Source organism: Typopeltis vanoorti, chromosome 11 (genome assembly GCF_054136105.1).
Source record: "Typopeltis vanoorti isolate ZY-2024b chromosome 11, IOZ_Tvanoo_1.0, whole genome shotgun sequence".
NCBI lineage: Eukaryota > Metazoa > Arthropoda > Arachnida > Uropygi > Thelyphonidae > Typopeltis > Typopeltis vanoorti.
In genome coordinates, this window is record NC_143559.1 from 99383577 (window position 1) to 99405201 (window position 21625).

Below are 21625 nucleotides of genomic sequence, written 5' to 3' on the forward strand. Positions count from 1 at the left end.
CGCCATTTGAAATGGGCATTTTTTTTCTGTTCGAAGAATCTCTGGTTTCGCTTCGGAGACAAAGCAATCCCTTTCATTGATTGCGTTTAATGGTACAGTTTCAATAATAAATAAAACTTCTCAATAATAAACGCTTCAGTGCGATGCAGCCATGCTCTTACTTATCGCTGGCAATTGACATTAATTCGGCAAAGTGATGGCATCCTTCCAGATTGTAGTAGACGTTAATACCAAGTACTCGCTATTTAATTATGTTTCTATTAAACGAAACGAAATTCTTTATTAAATCTTTTATTAAGTAATTTAAACATCATGATTATGACGGAAAAAAATCGAAAACCAGCAAGTATAATAGGAGATTTATTGAATCTTTTATTAAGTAATTTAAACATCATGATTATGATGGAAAAAATTGAAAAACAGCAAGTATTGTATATATATATATATATTACTTGGGTTTGGGAGTAAAATATCCAAGTTTATAAAATTATTTGGTAACCCTAATATATAGATTGTATACTGCAATACATTATCAGTGGGGTCACTACCTAGACCGGTTTCAACCTTTCTTGAAGTCTCCTCAATGAGTAGCTAGATCCTAAATACCAATGTTCTTAAAGTTCTTAAAAGAACTGCGCGATGGACTGAGTCCTTGACTCTTTATCCCGTCATCTGAATGAAGTAAATCTGTGTGAATGGGGTGTTATTGAGCTAAAAAGCTCTAGTCATGGCTGGGTAACGGTAATAGCCGAGCCTCAGTTAAAACGTCATTGACTACAGCATTGTCATTTGTTACCCTGAAAGTCCTAAAAAGGACTTTTTCAGTCTCGTCTCTTTTAGTAACACAGAGCCTTATCAACTTTATCTATAGAAGTTGCTGCAAGGTATTTTTATTTTTAATAAGAATCTCTGGAGGAGATATACAGAGCCTTATCAACTTATATATATATATATATAATTATATAATTACTTGGTAACCCTGATATACAGTATATAAATAAATTTAAAGTATAAATATATATATATAAATTTAAACATAAATTTAAACATCATAAATATTGTGTATATATATATATATATATATATATATATATATATATATATATATATAAATTTAAACATCATGAATATTGTATATATAATAATAATTTGTGAGTTCAACAAATCTTCATCATCGGCCTGTAGAGTAAGATAGGCTGAGAGTCAGTAGATAGTAGGAGAGGAAATAAAGATAGAGTGCATAGTGGTAGAGTAGGTTAAAGAGGCCTCAGTTGATCTGTTTTAGCTGTTTGCCCCCCAGGGGCGTTTCTAAAACGGTCGTTGATTTTTCACTTTACAAAAAAGGAAAAATCCTGAAAAGGAAAACGTAACAAAACAAAAAAAAAGTACAGAGAAAAGCAAAAATTAATAGAGGTGGAGGAAGGATCTGGCCCGAGTGATGCAGCTTACAAGGAACTGCACCGTCTCGCTGTAAGCCTTCGCCGCTCGGGTTCTCAGGTCCTCCCCCACCTGTGATAGATGTCACCCCATTTTGCACTGACGCTGTCAAATCCATGTTTCCCTGTGAGGAGGAGTTCAGGTTCTCCTATTTTTTTCATCGCTTCTTTGAATTTTTTCCGCGACCCCCGGAATATTTCTAATGAGATGGCTTAGAGTCTCTCCTGGTTTTGCGTAAGGGACTTCTGGGTGGGCGGTCTCAGATACTTTTGCTGTTTTGGGCGTTACCAACTCTTCTTCCTGTGGGCTTAATGGCCGTTTGGAGGTGTTGGTGTTCACCTCCATTTTTCCTTCTTTCTTATCTGTATTAGTATTGATGGTTTCAATAACGACTGTTTCTTCTTGTTGGATTTTACTGCTTGTGGAAGTTTTTTTCCCCTCACAGTTTTTCTTAGACGTGAAGGTATGGTTTTCTGTTATATCAGGAGCAGCCTCGAAAGGAGGAGAAGCTTCCTGTGCTGGGTCATTTCCATTGCTTGGTGGAGTTGCTGGCGTGATTGCACCACCCATCCTCTCAGCAAGGGTTCTGGATGGGCATGTGTCCACTTTGTGATCAGTGACCCCACATTTCAGGCAAGCTGACTCACATTTTTCTTGGTTGTGGCCTGCTTTGAGGCAGTTTTTACATTTCACTCTAGGACAGTCTGCCCCAAGGTGAGTGAAGGCACCACATCTAAAACATTGTTTTTTTTTACACCAGGGTAGTTTATCATTACTCTGGCAGATCGAATAATAATAAAGTTGGGAACGGGCGTTTTCATCTCGAGGGAGATGTGGACTTCGCCTGACTTCCATTTGGGGTTTTCTGCGTCATTTAGGACTTCCACCTTGTGTACAACGCCCCATTTCCCGAATATTTCGTGGATAATCTTTACATCAGTTTCAATAAATTCTAAAGGGAATCTGGGGATTCTAAGTAGTTTGGTAATGCTCCCTACCAAAAATGGGACTATTGTTTTTCCATTACATTCGAATCCTCCAAATAGTTTGTCTCTTGTTTGTTCACTCCTTACTACTACTTGGAAGCGGCCACCACCAAAGGGAGTAAAACTCTGGTCAGCGCCGACGCTTTCGATGAGGGCTTTAGCCAAACATCGAGGTCGCAGGTCGGCTTCAACTTCGATTCCAAGGGTCCGCGTATGCCGCAAAGCCTTAGCTGGTGAGGGAGGGGGGTGCCTAAGCTATTCCCACCACCGAGTGTTTTATTCTTGCCACAGTCCGGGGTTTATTCTGTATCGCTGCTGCTGTAGTTTATTTTATCAAGTGCCTCTATGAGACGCTTTTTCGATAATAACTGAGCTAACAGATACTACAATTTGCACTTAGCTAAACAATTTGCTAAATACTACACACTTGATCTGAGCCAAAAGGACGAGAAACTTGTATTAAAAGAGAATGAAAAGGAATTAGCCTTTCCTACAATAATATACATACATTTAGAAAAAAACTCTGAAAAAGATCAATTATATTTTACTTATATAAAAAATAAATTGGTGTCTTATTACATTAAATGAATTTTGGTATCATATAGTACAAAAATAAAAGAGCTATAGTGAATTTTAAAGTATTATGTGCTCTTATACAAAAAGGAGTTAAGTATTCTTAATCTGTAAAATAGCAATGGTAATTAATTATAACTAAATAATTAATGAAGTAGTTAAAAAACAAGAAAGTGACAAAAGCTGAGCCGTTATGATTCGCATTCTTTTAAATTTAAAAAAAAAAAGCTTCTTTAAACTTTTTACTCATATCAGTATTTAACAGATAATTATTAATAGCCGAAGACAGTGTTAATTATTAATACTGCTTTATTATTATACAGTCCTTCATACGTTGTGTGAAGGTGCGACTTAATTGACAATTCACCTTGCAGCTGAGCAGGAGGGAAAGTATAATTTGAAGACCTCCTGTGTTTGTCCATCTCGAAACAGAGGGCGTTAATAAAGCACTTTAAATAACAGTTGCGATTCAAAAACAAATATAAAAGGTTGTTTTTAACCTCTGTGCACCAACATAACTTTTGTGTTTTTTACAATTTGTCATTCTCAACAGCTGGAACGTGTTGTTTAGATTGTTAAAACTCAGCCGGGATGAAAATAAAAACACATTTCATTCACAATTCAGTATTATTGGACAGTCGTGAAAAAGCGACGTGTCTAGCGCATATCTGTTTAGAAGCAATGGTTTGAAATATACATCGAAAAAATCGTAGTCGGATATTTAGCAGCTGAATTTTGTCGTAGCTTCCAAACAATTTTTAAAATTAAATTAATAAAAAAAAAAATCGGCGATTTTATTCCACCAGGAAGGTCATAATACTTTTTCCAACTAAAGCAGAAGTGGTGGAGCTATCTATCAACAACTTACTACTTTTATTCATATACGAGGCATTGCCTTTTATGGCGTCATTGCTCCCCGAATGCGATCGGCAAGTCACCCAGTATTTGCGAAGAGTTTCTAAATAATTTTCGTTATAATAAAATTTTGCCTTTTTACATCGTAGTGTGTGTGTGTGTGTGTGTGTGTGTTACTAAAAGTGATTCTCGCTTCATCTTATGTAAGGATTCTTTTGTTTGGGGCTATTACAGTATCAACCTTAAAGCAATATCACACCCCCCCCCCCCGAAATATTTTTTGTAAACCCGTATTCATTCAAACCATGGGTGAGTTCAGGATTTTTCCATGTTTTTAACATTCATTTTTTTTTTTTTTTGCATTTTTATTTGTTTTTACGTAATTTAGAAACGCTGTTTTATAGACCAATGGAACGTTTTCAAGCCACAACGGGCGATGAAATTTATCTCCCACTTTAAGACAATTAAAAACATCTCCACGGCGGAATCTTAGCAGCAACCTTTTGGTTGTAGACCGGACAATGCTAATCACTCGGCCGTCTAGAATTCTTGTATAATGATGTCATTTATATCGAAACAGTCGAATTTAGTTGTCTAATATGGTGCATGAAGATTAATTAGTAACATTACAAATGGCACAGTTTTAATATTTTTGCTTAATTTCTTTACTATGATAGCTTGATTAAATAGCTAGAAGAATTGACTAAATTTCAGTAAAATCTGCCCAGTGGAAAGGAGTTGTTATGTGCATAAACAAAAATAGATGCAGCACATTAAGTAGAACTCAGCAATAAAAATTTCGTAACTTGTAGAAGTTGTTTCCAGTTAATTTGAATTTCATTTGATTTTCAGCACATAAGCAGTTAACTGCTGCTTCTAGTGAAACACCGCAACAATATTAATAAGGATTTTCGTAGTCGAGTAGGATGATGTTGAACTAATACGTGACATAAATGTCCCGCATTCATTTTTTCTGTCACGTTAGTTCTTACGAATTTCCTCTGAATCAGGAGGACTTATAGCCAACCACGCGAGATCAATTTGTTCTTGACGGAGCTTAAAGGAATCTTGAGAAAATGCAACGACACAGATTCCCTCCGTATGGTTTACTGGTGGGCGTCTTGTGATCTTTCTCAAATATTCGATTGTCTACAAACAAATACGATCACGGTCTTGACTGAAACGTTTGAAATTGTTAGTCGTGTTATTTCTCTGTATCGTATCTGTTTGACAAGAATGCGCATTTAAATTGAATTTAAATAAACTTTAAGTGAGTTTTTTGTTAAGTATATAGTGTAACATAAAATGATATAGCGTAAATTGTCTAAGAAAAATATATATCCAAAATATATAATCTCCAATAAATCTTGTAATTATTAGAAACCATTTAAAGTTCTACATGACTTTTATACTTTAATCCTATGTGTTTCAACATCTAAAGGCGGAACAAATTAAGATGCGGTGATTGATTCGTTCAATCCAATACCCTTGGAGGGTAATGGATGGCAATGCTATAGCCAATGAAGTTCTAACTGAGGCTCGGCTATTGCTGTTACCCTCCTGCCATGATCAGAGCTTTAATAGCTCAATAACACCTTATCCCTACACTGTCCTCTACAGATAACGGGGAATATGAAAAGCATTCTTGCTTCGCCCCTTTAAGCCAGTCCTTATAAGGACATCTAAAGGCACGTTTTATACTGTGACTAACTGTGCATAACTTTTTTTTGGTGACACCTAATGATTAAACTAAATTTATTATAGTCTGACCAAGTGAAAAATAAACTTTCAACACCTTTCTCTAAATCCAGAGTAATTTAATAAAAATGTGTCACACTGTTTGGCAGCTCCTATAGGAGGAGATGACCTTGCTATTCTGTCTGATATCTCCACTCGGGCCTGGCTCCCACTGAAGAGACCTCAATAAAGGTCAAAACTAGTCTGGATAGTGGCCCTTCCCTTAATGCATAACAATATACATATTCGCAAGGAGTTGTGTTTTGTATTATGGGAGATACTGAGATAGGGTTGTTGGTATCTTGCTCCACCTTTGCAAGGAGTTGGCCGGTGTTGTACCACTCTACCCCAGTCCTGAAGATACTTCCAGGCGCAAACTTTGTTTGCACACACTTGGATAAAGGATTAACTAAATTTATTATTATCTGACAACCTCGTTTCCCACAACATGAGCTGTATGTGTGATTCTAAACACTCTGTCCAGAAAGAAACCGAACGTTTCGAAAATAAAATAAATTATTTTCGCCAGCTGTTGTATCTTTTTGTTTTCGAAAGTGCCAACATTCATTAGTGTTGTGTAAACTGTTTATGACATTTGTTTCATTAGAAGTCGAGTTATAGTGACAATGTCTTTTGACGAACGGTCGGAAAATGAGTTTTAAACAGAGAGCTGCGATTGACTTTTGTGTTAAACGTGATAAACGTTTTAAAAACGCATCAAATGCTTCAAAACGCATACGGTGATGAATGTTTATCGGTTACTCAAGTTTAGAGTGGTTTAAGCGATTTCAAAGTGGTAGTGAGGACGAGGAAAAGCAGGGCCGTCCAAAAACTGGACCGAGGGAAGTTAACAAAAAGTGCGTGATTTCATCAAAGAAAACCCTAAATCGTTCGTGAGATTGATTGAAGATGAATTGGGGATTACAAAATCAACTGTGCACAACATTTTGACCGAGAGTTTGGGCCTTCATAAATTGAACTCACGATTTGTTCCCCAAAAATTGACCGACGACCAAAAAATGTATCGAAGTGAACACTGCAAGGACCTCATTAAAACCGCTCGTAAGGACTAATACTTTCTTGAAATGATCGTTACTGGTGACGAAACGTGGTGTTTTGAGTATGAGCCCGAAACAGAGTGCTGAGTGGAGACCACCAGAAGAGGAGCATTCGAAAAAAAAGTTGCTTGGAGAAGTCAAAAGTAAAGACAATGCTGATTTGTTTCTAAGGGCATTATCCACAAACAAATCATTCCGCATGGCCAAACGGTCAAAGGTGAGCTTTATCTCGAAGCTTCGAAGCGATTGATAGCGAGAATTCGTCGCGTACGAGTAGAATGGTAGGCACTAGTGACAAGATCAAGATCAAGATAAGATAAGGCATCGTGACGTGATTTGTTGATTACGTCATTGTGTGTTACGTCATGGGTCTGGAATGTTTGGAATTTCCCTGTGGGCATATGTGTCAATGGCTTCCGTTGTTGTGTTTTGGTTCGCGTATGGCATTATGGGTGATGATAGAGATAAGGATTCGTGTTATGATTGGTGGTGCACTAGTGACAAGATGAAGATCAAGATAAGATAAGGAATCGTGTTGTTTTCAGATGTAGATAAGTGACGTCATTGTTAGTTGTAAATAAGTGATGTCATTTGTTAGTTGTAAATAAGTGACGTTATTGTTTTGAATGAAAAAGGGAGATATATTAGAGATAAGTATTCGTGTCGTGATTGGTGGACACTAGTGACAAGATCAAGATCAAGATAAGATAAGGTATCGTGTCGTCAATGTTTGTTGTTATGAGATGTAGATAAGTGACGTCATTTGTTATTTAAATCAGTAATAAGTGACGTTATTGTTTTGAATGGAAAAGGGAGATATATTAGTGTATAAGGAATCGTGTCATGGTTGGTGGGACACTTCTGACAAGATAAGATTAGGATTCGTGACGTGAGTCTTTGTTGTTATTGATTTTGGAATGATAATTTAATTTAATTATATGGTATGTTACTCAAACATACAATTTTTTTTTCTTCTATAGATGGTTGTACTGTTAAAGTTGGGAATTCTTAGAGTACGTCGTGATGACGGGTGTGATTAGGTGTTCTGAATAATTTACTTTTATATACTAATGTAACTCAAACACACTTTTTTTCCCATACTTCATCCGTATTTTCTTCTATATTCATAATCTAATCAAGTTGATATTTTATTTATAATTCATCCGATTATTTTGATTTGGCTAAAGTACGATCTTAAAGTTCAATAAATAATTTTTTCTTCAATAGATGGTTGTACTAATTTTCCTATACATTTTGGGCATTTCTTTCCTGTTAAAGTGTGTGAATTCTTAGAGAAAGTCGTGATGGCTGTTGTGTTTCGAGATTTTCTGAATAAATAATTATATACTTAAAAAACCTGTCCTTAAACACACACACATACATATTAGAAAAAAAAATCGCTAATGTATCCATGTTGATACTCTAATATATACCCTATGAGTATTCTTATGGAAAAAAAAACTATTCAGTATTAGAATTACACTTACCCAAAACATACGAGCAGTTGTTATGTTTAAGCTAAAAAATACTTACAGCTTTCCAGATGACTCTTCTAAATATGAATATTCCAAAATAGTTGAATTTTATATCCACAACACAACACAAACACAAAAACCACAAAGAATGAAATTTCTGTAAATACTGTAACCGGAACTAGATACTTCGTCCGTTAGATTACAGACTGTAGATGCTGTGGTTTCGTCATTTCCAATATCCCCCAGTGAGCGGTTTTCTTCAAAGGGGATGACATGAGTCACATCCGTAAATTGGAGTATTGTTCAAAAGGTAGCATTTCCTCAAGTTTGGATATTTCTCAAATACTTACATATGACTATGGGATTAGTATCCACATGTTTGAATGACACATATCCTAAAATTATTCATTCTTCGTTACCATCGGAATTCATTGGTGTAGTAAATTAATGGTTACATTTAATTTTAATTTAGATTACTATCCGATTGGTTCTCTGTATTAATTCTTTCCCACTGTTGCCCAAGTTTGGTGGGAAAGTCTATGCGCAGTTTTGTTTAGGGTAAGTGTTATTTCCGGTTTCGAATTCCGATTGCTGTTAGAGTATGGAATTCTGACAAGTGAAATTATTATTTTTTTTTTTTTTCAAATTGAATGGTTATTTTCTGTATTTTACTTTTAAAGGTCATATTCTAACAGAATAACTGAGCAGAATTAATAAATATATAAAGTGTATGTGAATTTATTTTCCAACACTGTATATTTCTTATTAAGTCTTATCTTAAAGATATTCCTCTTATCCGGTCACCATTTGTTGTACGTAGGTGAGAAATCGTGTGTGTTTGGTTCAAACTCTTGGTTTCCGTTGGCAAATTACCAATATAACTATTAATTTTTCCTTCGATTCCTTGTGCTTTTAACCTATTTCTGTAAGTGGTTTATTTATTTTATTTATTTTTTTCTTTAGCATTAGTAAATTTTAAGTAACTGATATGAGACAAATAAAGTTTGGACCTCTCTTCAGCGTTTTTCTACAGTAATCGTTTTCAGAGTTTTTGTAACGTGTCATTGGTTTTAATATCTAATGGCTCTGTAAAATAACCAAACTCTAACAGTATTGTGAATTTTATGGTGAAATCTTCACCATTAAAATTCTAGCTATTAATTTAATACCGATTATTCCTTTTGCTTCCAAGATTTGTCAGTTTCTTGAAAATTTGAGGGCTTGCATGAACAAATAAGACTTTTAATTCAATGAATCAAAAAACAATCCTCTGGTTACTTTGTGACATGAAATTTCATAAGGAAAAAAAAAGAAAAAAAATGTTATCCTCCTTCTTAAAGTTGTATATAACACATCAACGACACCCAACTGTTCATTTAAATTTACACATTTATTTGAATAAAATATTTTTTACGAATTGTATTAACTGAATCTAACAATACAGAAAATAAATAAATTGAAAAATACATCAAAGGTTCTTTCATGTTTGTGGAATTGCCATCATATGGTTTTGACAATGTGACTCTCATCTGAAAGTTAATTTTTCATTTGGTGAACGTTGGGAATTTATTACTGTAGTAAAATTAAGGGTTGCATATTTATATTTTTGAATCCAATACATATACTTCTGAGAATTATTAAAGCACAGAATCTTTTGTTATGTTTCCAAAAGCATTTAAAAGTACACGTTATGTTTTCACATTTTCGGCATCCAATTTCATTTAAATCAAGAACAGGCCTCCCTATTAACATCGTTAATGTTTTTGATTTTTCTCTTCCTTTGACAAATAATATATGATATTTGCATGTTGATTATATCATCCAATTTCTTAGTTTGTCCAAAGATAGTGAACCAATTTCCCACTTCAGCTGATAGTTATATTTTATTAACCAAGAATTCTGTTTTTTAACTCTTTCAGGTAATTCTTTCCAACTACAAGGTGATTTTGTCAATGCATATCTTACACTAATTCCATCAGAAATACAAATTTCTTTAGGAAATAAATTTGAACTGCTATTCAACAAAAATTGGCAGTCAATTATCCCAATAATAACTGAAAATTCATAGTATTCACCCAATGTCGATTTTTCATTATCGTTTTCCTTCATTCTTCTTCTTAGATTAATTCATATGGCACCACAAATAAATAGCTATTTATTATTATTTCACTGATTATTAGTTCTGATCGTATACTTTTTGGTAACTTTCGTTTACAAAATTCTAAACAATTAGAACTTTTCACAAAGAAACTTTCAAAGAATTTGTGGATCACCTATTATTTTTACATTACCAAACACAAATCACAAAACAGCAGCTGCAGTGGATGAACGATTACCTTAAGTCCAAAGTCACTCGACTCTATGGTATTTTCTTATAGTACTGTTTACACTTATCATGCCCTAACCTGACCGTTCCTTCAAAAATGAACCTTTTGTGCAGATGACTCAACGACATGTTTTCACATGCTGTTGGATATACTGTTGGTGTGTTTTTATCTTATTTTGTGTAGGGAAAGGTAAAATTTGTATATGTGTTATCTGGAGAATACAAACATTTTCTCTATGCTAAACTTTAAAGAAGAGTTAAAGTCACGTTTTGTTTGGTTAATTAGGTGCTTCTCTCTCTCTCTCTCTCTCTCTCTCTCTCGCTGTAAAATAACCAAATTCTAACAGTTCGGATTTTCGATTATGTGAACGAATTGTTTTCAGATAACTCAAGTAATGTCAATAGGTAGCATTAGACAAGTTCTAAAATAATCAAAACATGGATATCAATAAAATATAAAATATAATAAAATATAACCATCAGCTGAAGCAGGAAGTTGGTTCACTATCTTTGGACAAACTAAGAAATTGGATGATAGAATCAACATGCAAATATCATATATTACTTGTCAAAGGAAGAGAAAAATCAAAAACATTAACGATGTTAATAGGGAGGCCTGTTCTTGATTTAAATGAAATTGGATGCCCAAAATGTGAAAACATAACGTGTACTTTTAAATGCTTTTGGAAACATAACAAAAGATTCTGTGCTTTAATAATTCTCAGAAGTATATGTATCGGATTCGAAAATATAAATATGCAACCCTTAATTTTACTACAGTAATAAATTCCCAACGTTCACCAAATGAAAATTAACTTTCAGATGAGAGTCACATTGTCAAAACCATACGATGGCAATTCCACAAACATGGAAGAACCTTTGATGTATTTTTCAATTTATTTATTTTCTGTATTGTTAGATTCAGTTAATACAATTTGTAAAAAATATTTTATTCAAATAAAATGTGTAAATTTAAATGAACAGTTGGGTGTCGTTGATGTGTTATATACAACTTCAAGAGGGAGGATAACATTTTTTTTCTTTTTTTTTTCCTTGTGAAATTTCATGCCACAAAGTAACCAGAGGATTTTTTTTTGATTCATTGAATTAAAAGTCTTATTTGTTCATGCAAGCCCTCAAATATTTCAAGAAATTGACAAATCTTGGAAGCAAAAGGAATAATCAGGTATTAAATTAATAGCTAGAATTTTAGTGGTGAAGATTTCACCAGAAAATTCACAATACTGTTAGAGTTTGGTTATTTTACAGAGCCATTAGATATTTAAAACCAACGACACATTGCAAAAACTCTTAAAAAGATTACTGTAGAAAACGCTGCAGAGAGGTCCAAACTTTATTTGTCTCATATCAGTTACTTAAAATTTACTAATGCTAAAGAAAAAATAAATAAATAAACCACTTACAGAAATAGGTTAAAAGCACAAGGAATCTAAGGTAAAATTAATAGTTATATTGGTAATTTCCCAACGGTTGATGACGTAACACACAATGACGTCATCAACCAATCACGTCACGATTCCTTTTCTTATCTTGATCTTGATCTTGTCACTAGTTCCCACCATTCTACTCGTACGGTATAAATATCGTGACGACCGACCGTTCATCAAAACACACTGTCACTCTTGGCACTATAACTCGACTTGTAATGAAACAAATTTCATACCCAGTTGACACAACACTAATGAAGGATGCCGCTTTCGACAACAAAAAGATACAACAGGTGGTGCCACCAGTTTGTTCTATTTCCGAAAGTTTGGTTTCCTTTTGGGTATAGGGTGTTGTCTAATATTGGTGTCAGCACTAATACCCATCCCTTCACTTCATTACAAGTGTCCTTGTTTTATTTTGGTTTACTTATTTCTTCGCCTTCACTTCGTTTCCAATATCAAAGTCAACTTGCGTGTGTAAATTATACTGGAAGAAGAGAGTCTCACATATTGAACATTTTGCCAAATTTATTTTTATTTGTTAGGAATCACCAAACAACGTTTAATAAATTTCGAAAGTGACTTTTATTAAACTGTGCGAGCTGCTGCAAATTATTATTTCTAAGTGTAAACAATCATGTCAAAAATTTATGGATAATATTTTTTTATTTCAGTAGTTCATTTTCTTAATACGTCCCTCTGATTTAGCAATTATATTCTACTGGAATTATGTGGTAAAGATGTCTGCAAGGAGACGCAAAAGGTTAAAGACGCACTTCTGGAAAAGAGGAAAGTATACTAAAATTCCTCAAATAACTCATCAAATGCCCTCAATGAATACAAAGAAAAACGTAAGGGAGCTAATCTATGTGCAAAAGTAGCTAACAAACGTCATGAGAATACTTTGGTAAGAACATCGAAAATAAATATCAGGAATGTGGCAAAATGTTCTGGACGTTATTGAGAAAGCTCATAGATGGAGGAAATAGTACTGTAAAAAGAATAAAAATGATAAAGGCGACAGAAAACAAAATATAAGGATATCCTAGATGTGTGGAGTAATTATTTTGAAAGAGTTAAACGGGCCAAGTAGTGACAGAACCGAAGTAAAAAAGTTTCAAGTGGAATGAAAAGATTAGTACATATCACTACTTGAGATAGAAAAAGAAGACCAAAACTTGAGATGTAGATAGGCAGCTGGAGTAGATGATATTCGACCAAACATGCATGCTGAAGTGCGAAGGTATAAGTTCTGCAGTGGCTGCACTGCATATTTCAGAGGGCCCGATGAGAAGGTCAAATTCCAGAATAATGGAGTAGAGCTCTCATAGTTGCCATCTGTAATAAAGGGAATAAACCTGAATGTGAGAATTACAGAGGAATTTCTCTACTAAGTGTTCCAGGTAACATTTATGCAACCATACTTGTAAAGATGTTGAGAAAGATTGTGGAAGAGAAACCTGAATGAGAAGAAGCTGGGTTCAGCTCAAAGAGAGGTTGTCAACATCAAAGGTTTTTCACTACAAAAGAAATAGACGAGGGTTTGTTGGAATATGACAAGGATCTGTACATCTGCAGAAGTCATATGACAAGGTGCCCAGAGAAAAACATTTCAGAAGACTTCAGTTGCATATAGTGAGTGAAATATTATACAGTGAAATACATAGTCTATATTTAAGTTGTCAATCAATGCTTAGAATTGAAAGAAATAGAGGAAGATTATCTGATGTAAAATCAGGGGTAAGAGAAGCATGCATATTATTTCCACTCTTATTCATGAGCTGTATGGATCGCATTTTGAAATAAAGTGGCTTCAAGCCTAATAGAATTGGAAATGTAAGTTAGATGTAAAATACAATTCTAATCAAGGCTGATAAGAATTGGGGATGTAAACTTAGCTCTTTGATGCTGTACTTCTGAACACATCTAGCGCAAGTCTCCAGGATTCTATAACTAAATTGAATACCAACTGTAACAAATTTGGAATGAAAGTCAGCAAAAAAGACCAAAACAATGAAAATAGGAAGGAGCATAGAAACTTTCAGCTGTTCTGAATTGATATCCTATAGAACAAGTAAAATATGTAAGCTATTTAGGCACATATTTTAGTGAAGATGGCAGATTAAATCTGGAAATAGACAACATAATAAGCAAAGCTGGTACGATGGGTAGCTAGTTGAATAAATCTATATTGAATAACAGGGAAATTAGCAAAAATACCAAACTAGGAGTACACAAGACAGTGTTTAAACCGGTTTTAAGTTATGGATCTGAGAGACGGGTTAGAAATAAATCATTTGAACAGAGTCTGGAGACAACAGATATGAAGATTCTGAGAAACATCGGGAGACTGAATCATGTTAAACATGAAGATATTGGAAAGGAACTTGACCTCATTAGAATCCTAGAAAGGGTCAGCAGAGCTAATATAAGGTTGTATGGCCAATAAATAGAATGAGTGAGGAAAGGCTAACGAAACAGATGTTTGATGCCGAGATGGCAGGAAAGAGACGCAGAGAAAAACCAAGGTTTAGATGGATTGGTTTGGTCCGAAGCTTTTGCAGAATGAAATGTTAGATACGACAATATTGGATGCTCTCAAGTAATAGATTGATCTGGATGAAAATTGTTGATAGAAGATTAATAATAACATAAACTTCATCGTGCTATCGTAGTTACCTGAACACTCCTGGGGGGGTACATATCAGAAAATTGATTATGATGATGTTACTACTTCTGAACATTTTAATCTAAATAAAACATCCTATACATTAATTTATTTCGTATGGATTCCCCTTTTCCATCCCTTAGGACGAGTTGAGCCCTCCTAGTGAGGGATTAAGTATGTATTTGATAACTGTAGATCTGTGTGTGTTCACAGGGCCATTTTGCCAGTTCTTGGGGACGAAAAACCCGAGTTTCCAGGTGAAAAACTCCCTACCTCCGTATGAGACCGGATAACGCACGGGGAGACCAGATAAAGGTTCCTCACGTCACGGACGGGAATCGAACCCAAGTCTTTCCGATCAAAGGGCTTCGTCTATACCGACTGAACTACGGAGACCTTTATACATCAATATTTTCTTCTGTTAGTAGATATCATGTTTATAGTCTTTTTAGTGATTTAGGTGATGAAATACTTGAAAAACGCTTTTTATTATACCTTTCTGGAGACTGTATATCATCAACACAGTCGACTGGACACTGACAGAACATGTTTCAATGATTCCAGGATATATCTGTTTCTGGAATTGTTCAGGTTCAGTAAATAATTGTGTTCTATCGATATCCGATATCCACTCAGAGCAACAGAAAGTGAAGTGTAACACTAAACCAATACCTGGCATATGCTAGAAGTCACACATCTAATGGCTGGAATGAAGCCCACCCACCCACATACAATTATATAATCATGATCTGACGAAGTACATAAAAGTTTATGATTTATTTTTTTTTAATTATTTAATAAGTAATAATAAATCAGTTTATTTAAACTGCAATATGATATTATCTAATTAGACATTTAAGAGCTTGCTGATTTGCAGAAACTATTTAGAATAGTCTTAACTATGGTTACATCATTGCAGCTTTTTCGTTATGTTTTGTTTTGTTTATCAACCTTACGTCAGTAAGGTTGATAAACAAACCAAGTTGATATGAACTGATTGTGAAGTCTAACGTGGTTGCTTTTAAATGACTTTTAGATTTGAATTTACTATTATTAGTACAACAGATATACATGAAGTCATGGAGGGACGTACCGAGGGGGGTCACATATCACCCATATTTTATTGAATTTATTCACTCATCTGTAATCGCAACCTCCAAAAGAAAGCCATTCCAGTCACGCACCGTTTCGTGAGAGAAATATCAAGCCCTCATCCCTTTTATGACGCATTCATTTTCAGCTTCGTCAGCAACCTTTATATATGAGTAACCTAGTTGTAAAGATACTACACCCACTTGGATAAAGGATTAAACAAATATATAATTTATTGGAATGTACAATTTAATGTGCAGTATGGTTAACTAGAAATTTTAATTAATTTATTTTTTAAATAAAAGTCGGTATTTATATTAATGCGTGTACGGGTTATAACTGGATTGCTTATCATGTACAATATATGCTTATTTATCCAAAAAATACACAATAGCCATCGTCGCATTTTAATTTAGTAAGTAAGGAAGGAATTTAAACACATGACATATTCTCGTATAAGAACAAAAAAAAAGTTTCTTTTTTGTTCTTATAGGAGACCGAGAAAAGTCAGAATATGTTGCTTATGCCATATAAAATTTCCTAAAATCCGTGAAATTAATACATCACGCCTTTATTAGTGAATATTGGTTCCATTTGGTGGATAAATTTTCTCCTGTAGTCGTTAGATGCCTGAGTTTTCTACTACTGGAAGATCGTGTTTGTTCACCAAGTGTATCATGACAGGTATTGCTGAGTAATATGGGAATCAGCTAGATTTTCGCCTTTTTTGATCGTCAGGAAAGTGAATTTATCAAGTAAATTTATATATAAATATCATTACATAAAAGATGCATATTTCTGTTTATGTTTATAAATATCATACATTTAATATTGTATGTGTTGTATTCCTTTTGAAACACATCAATTGATGTGATTCTGACTAAGAAGAAATAAACAAGTATGAAAGACAGAGAAAATCGTAAAAATGTACATTTCTCAGTGGGGGTTCTTATTAGTGACGTCATCATTATCACAACAGTTCTGTTACTAAGCCATTTAGCAATTCCCTACTGAGACTTTCATTTAAAATATCAGAAAAAAATAAACATAATAAAGAATGCATTCTCTCAACCACAAATGTGTAAAATCTGTTCTGACTGGATTTAGGATTTTAATTAAATATGATGTTCTGAATTGCTAATAAAATTTTAAGTGTTTTTCATTGGGTTTATTCTGTTATGTTGAAACAGAAGAAAATGCGCAAAATTATATGTCACAACTGAAAATAAACAAAAAGAAACAAACCAAAACAATTCTCAGTTAGAATGCTTTGATAAGGAATTATTCTTTCTGTTTACAAATTCATGACTTTAAACTGAAGTCGTTTTAATCTTGCATACAAAATTCAACAGATGGCAGTATAATACAGAAACAGAAACCTTGCCAAACTTTTCCGACATTCCTATTCAAACCCACAAATTGAACATAATTTTATCGAATACATCCCCAGAACATTAGCATTATTACCACTTTCAATCAACTAATTTCGCATTTGCCTGCTCTCTTCATCTCCTCACAGACTATTACAACAGATCAGGTAATACAACAAAATAATTTACCGAATGAGTGGCTACTGTCGTTATGAAGAGACCATACATTGTGTCTTGCAACTGGGACTCATCTAAAAAGTATATTTTACGGAAATCATAAGTCCATTTTCCGCTCAAATGCAAGTGAGTTCCTATGACCTCCCATCTTTCTTTCTTTGTTGACCTGAATCTGAAGTTGTATCTGAAAAGAAATGATTCACGTTTATAGTTTTTCGTATCCATTTTTTCTAATTTTAAGGCCTTTCTCTTCATCATCATCTCTTCTCTTCCATGAATTCGATTTTTATAATATTTCATACAACAATCATACCTTCATTCCCAACAGTCAACTGTCAATGGCTTCAAATAAAAAACCTTCTTCCTTCTTCCAGGCTGTGGGTTCTCACACCAGATAGTAATACTCATCCGGTGTGAGACTATCGCCTTTGCTTGGTGGAGGAACAACATGGCTTGAAAAGTAGTATGTTTGGTCACAAGAGTAGAATTCTAATCACTTTCCCATCACCACACGCAGAGCTACTAATGTGCATTGAGCAAACAGACTATCATGTTTGAGACCACATGAAATTTTCCCAAACTCCAGTAATGCTATAGATTCTTTGCAACATTAAATACAAAAATATAAAGTAAATCTGCATTATTTATTATAACATATAATATAAATATATTACAAATATAATTAAAATAAAAATTATCTTGGAATTTTTTCAAATACTTTAAATTTTAGAAGCTTATTAAAACACCTGTCAGAAATTGGCATACATTTATAATAAATAAGAACAGGAGATTGTATTTTAGCAGTTGTGGATGCAACGGACTGGACGTTCGTTGCATCCACACTGAAATCTTCAGATATCACTTTCATTAAAGCCACAAACACAGAAGAAGGGATTCGCATACAACCCAAAACATCATCAGACTACAGAAAAATGACCAAACTTCTAGACAACAACAATTTGCCATACCACACTTTTGCACACAACAGTGAGAAAAATTTAAAAGTAATGTTAAGGGGAGTAACTGAAACATTACAAATAGAAGACCTAACTGCAGACCTCCAGCTTAAGGGATTTAGTCCAATTAAAGTCAGCCGAATGCGGAGAGCTGATAAAACACCCTATCCCCTAATTCTGGTGGAAATAAGTAAAGATCAAAAACATATATACAATCTCCAAACCATCTGTGATCTAGTCATAAAAGTTGAGCCATTGAAACATAAATCAACTATAACGCAGTGCCATAGATGCCAGAAGATTGGGCATGCACAACAATGCTGCAAGGCTGAATTTCGTTGCGTGAAATGTGGTGGCAAACATGCATCAAATGAATGCCATAAACCTCGTACACTTCCAGCAAAGTGTGCAAACTGCGGAGGTCCACACCCTGCAAACTATATGGGCTGTAGAGCATTTTTCCAAAATCAAATGATACAACTCAAAACCAGTAAACCTCTTCAAGAACAAGCGTCTTCCCAACAAACCATAGTCTCCACAACGGATGGAAGATCGTATGCTGAAGTTACAAGATCAACCTTCCAAAAAGACCCAAAACCAAAGCAGTCACAGCAAACCAACAAACCTATTCTACTGAACATAACAAGCCACTTAGGTGAAATGCTTGCTGAACTCCAACAAACCAACCCAACTCAAGAAGTCAAGGATATCATCTTAAGGCATACACAATCACTCTTTATGGAAATTCTTAATGGATAAGTCTAAAAGAAAACCGAAATCGTTACAAATTGTTTCATGGAACGCAAATGGTTTATCTATCAAATTACAGGAGCTGCAGGAGTTTGCAGCAGAAACCCAAGCAGACATCATCCTCATAAATGAAACTCATCTTCGTCCAAGTGACAAAATCAGAATCAATGGCTATAGCACTTATCGTACAGACAGATGCTTTGCTAGAGGTGGAGGCACTGCCATCTTTGTGAAAAGAAACATAAAACATAATTCAATAGCAGAACCCCAAACAGAACACATGGAAACTACAGGAATAGAAATACATATGGAAAACACAAGCAGCATTACAATATATGCAGCCTACAACCCCCCAAATAAAAAACTCCTTGAATCTGACTTAGATGTGATACTAAATACAGGCAGAGCAGTGATTATAACCGGAGATTTTAATGCCAAACATTCAGTCTGGAACAGCAGAAACTCAAATATTAACGGAAGAATACTCAATTTTTACACCACTTCAAGAAATATAACAGTATTAGGACCCACTGAACCTACACATTACGGAGCTACCCGACGTCCTGATGTACTAGATATAGCTATATTAAAAAACATAGCGCACAGCTATCAGATACAAGCAATCAACGACTTAAGTTCTGATCATAACCCCATCATATTACAACTAGGCACCATACAAGATTTAACAGAAAACACCACCACATTTATAAATTGGAAACAACTTCCCTCAGCTTTCCAGGAAAACCTTGGTCCAATACCGCATATAACATCTGCCGAAGATGTAGAAAGAACAGTGAAGACTCTTGAAAAACAACTGCTGACAGCTATAACACAGGTAACAAATATAACCAAATGTACACTATCAAATAAACTTCCAGAGGACATAAAACGTCTTATCCAAGAGAAAAACAGGTTAAGAAGACAATATCAGAGAACAATGGACCCAGCGGATAAACAAGCAATGAATAGAACAACAAACCAGTTTCGATATGCCCTAAAGGTCCACCGTAACCAACTCTGGAATAACAAAATTCTCCAATTAAACACAGAGGATAAATCATTATGGAAAATGATGAAATCACTCCGTTCAAAGCGTTTTACATTTCCTCAAATCCAAGGAGAATCTAATGTTGTCTACAACGACGAGGAAAAAGCTGAAGCATTTGCTGACAGTTTAGAAAAACAATGCAGCCCCAATTATATCAATACAGATATAAATTTCATAAGTAAAATTTACACCCAAGTGCGTAAAATAACTCAAAATGCCTCAATCCAATCCAATAACAAATCCGTGTCACCAACAGAAGTACATGTATATGAGATTTTAAGAAAACTAAATAACAAAAAGGCTCCGGGTCCAGATGGAATAACAAACAAGGCACTCAAGTTACTTCCTCGCAAAGGGGTTATGCATCTAGTAGCCATCATTAATGCCATCCTCCGGCTAAATTATTTCCCACAGCGATGGAAAATTGCCGACGTTTTCCTAATACCCAAACCTGGAAAAAATACACAGTTTCCTGAAAATTACAGACCAATCAGCCTTCTTTCATGAATAGGTAAGATAGCCGAACGTGCTATTCTCACATGGATTCAAGAGGCAACAGATATCAACCATATAATTCAAGGTGAACAATTCGGCTTTAGGAAATACCACTCCACAACGCTACAAATTTACAGAGTTATCGAACGTATAACCCAAGGGTATAAATGGCACCAACACTCTGGCGCAGTTTTCTTAGACATCACTCAGGCATTTGATAGAGTGTGGCATCATCGACTAATTTTTAAACTACACGAAGTTGGTATTCCATTGCCACTAGTTCTACTTATCAAATCATATCTACATAATAGAAAATTTAAAATAAAACTCAACGGTATCAGATCCACAGAGAGGAGAATCACCGCCGGAGTCCCTCAAGGCTCTCTGCTATCTCCCCTACTCTTCTCCATATACATGGCAGATCTCCCCAAACTGTCTCCAGCTATCACCGCTCTGTATGCCAACAACACAATCATTATAGCCAGATCCCTCTGTCCACACCTGGCCACAATCATGCTGCAGAGAGCAGTCAATGAATTCGGAGGATTGGTACACCAAGTGGCGTATCGCAATTAATCCAAACAAAAGCTCTGCAGTACTTTTCACCAGACGTAAAGCAGAACCGAATACAAGCATACAAATGTTTGGTAAAATCATCCCTTGGCGCAATTCTACCAAATATCTGGGAATTCATCTTGATAGACGTCTAAACTTCAAGTCACATATGGATAGTGTTGCCACTAAGGCAAGTCAGACTATAGCACAGCTATATCCACTTTTGAATAAGAACAGCTTCCTAAGCATAAACAACAAAATCCTCCTTTTCAAATCGGTAATCAGACCGCAACTAACTTACGCCGCTCCAACGTGGGGTCACACGACCAAAAGCAACATCAACAGACTTCAGATAATACAGAATAAATGCCTAAGAAAGGCATTTAATGCCCCATGGTTCATCAGAAACATCCAGTTACATCAAGAAGCCAATCCTCCAGATATTAAGACCTACATGACAAGCATTGCGGAGAAATTCTTCACAATCACTGATAATCACCCAAATCAGCTAGTTTGACAGGCAGCGGACTATAAGCCCTCAGATCGTTTCAAACATAAAAAACCGAAATCCTCCATCGCAAGAGAAAGCTGATACAGCTTCAATGCTCACAATGAGCGG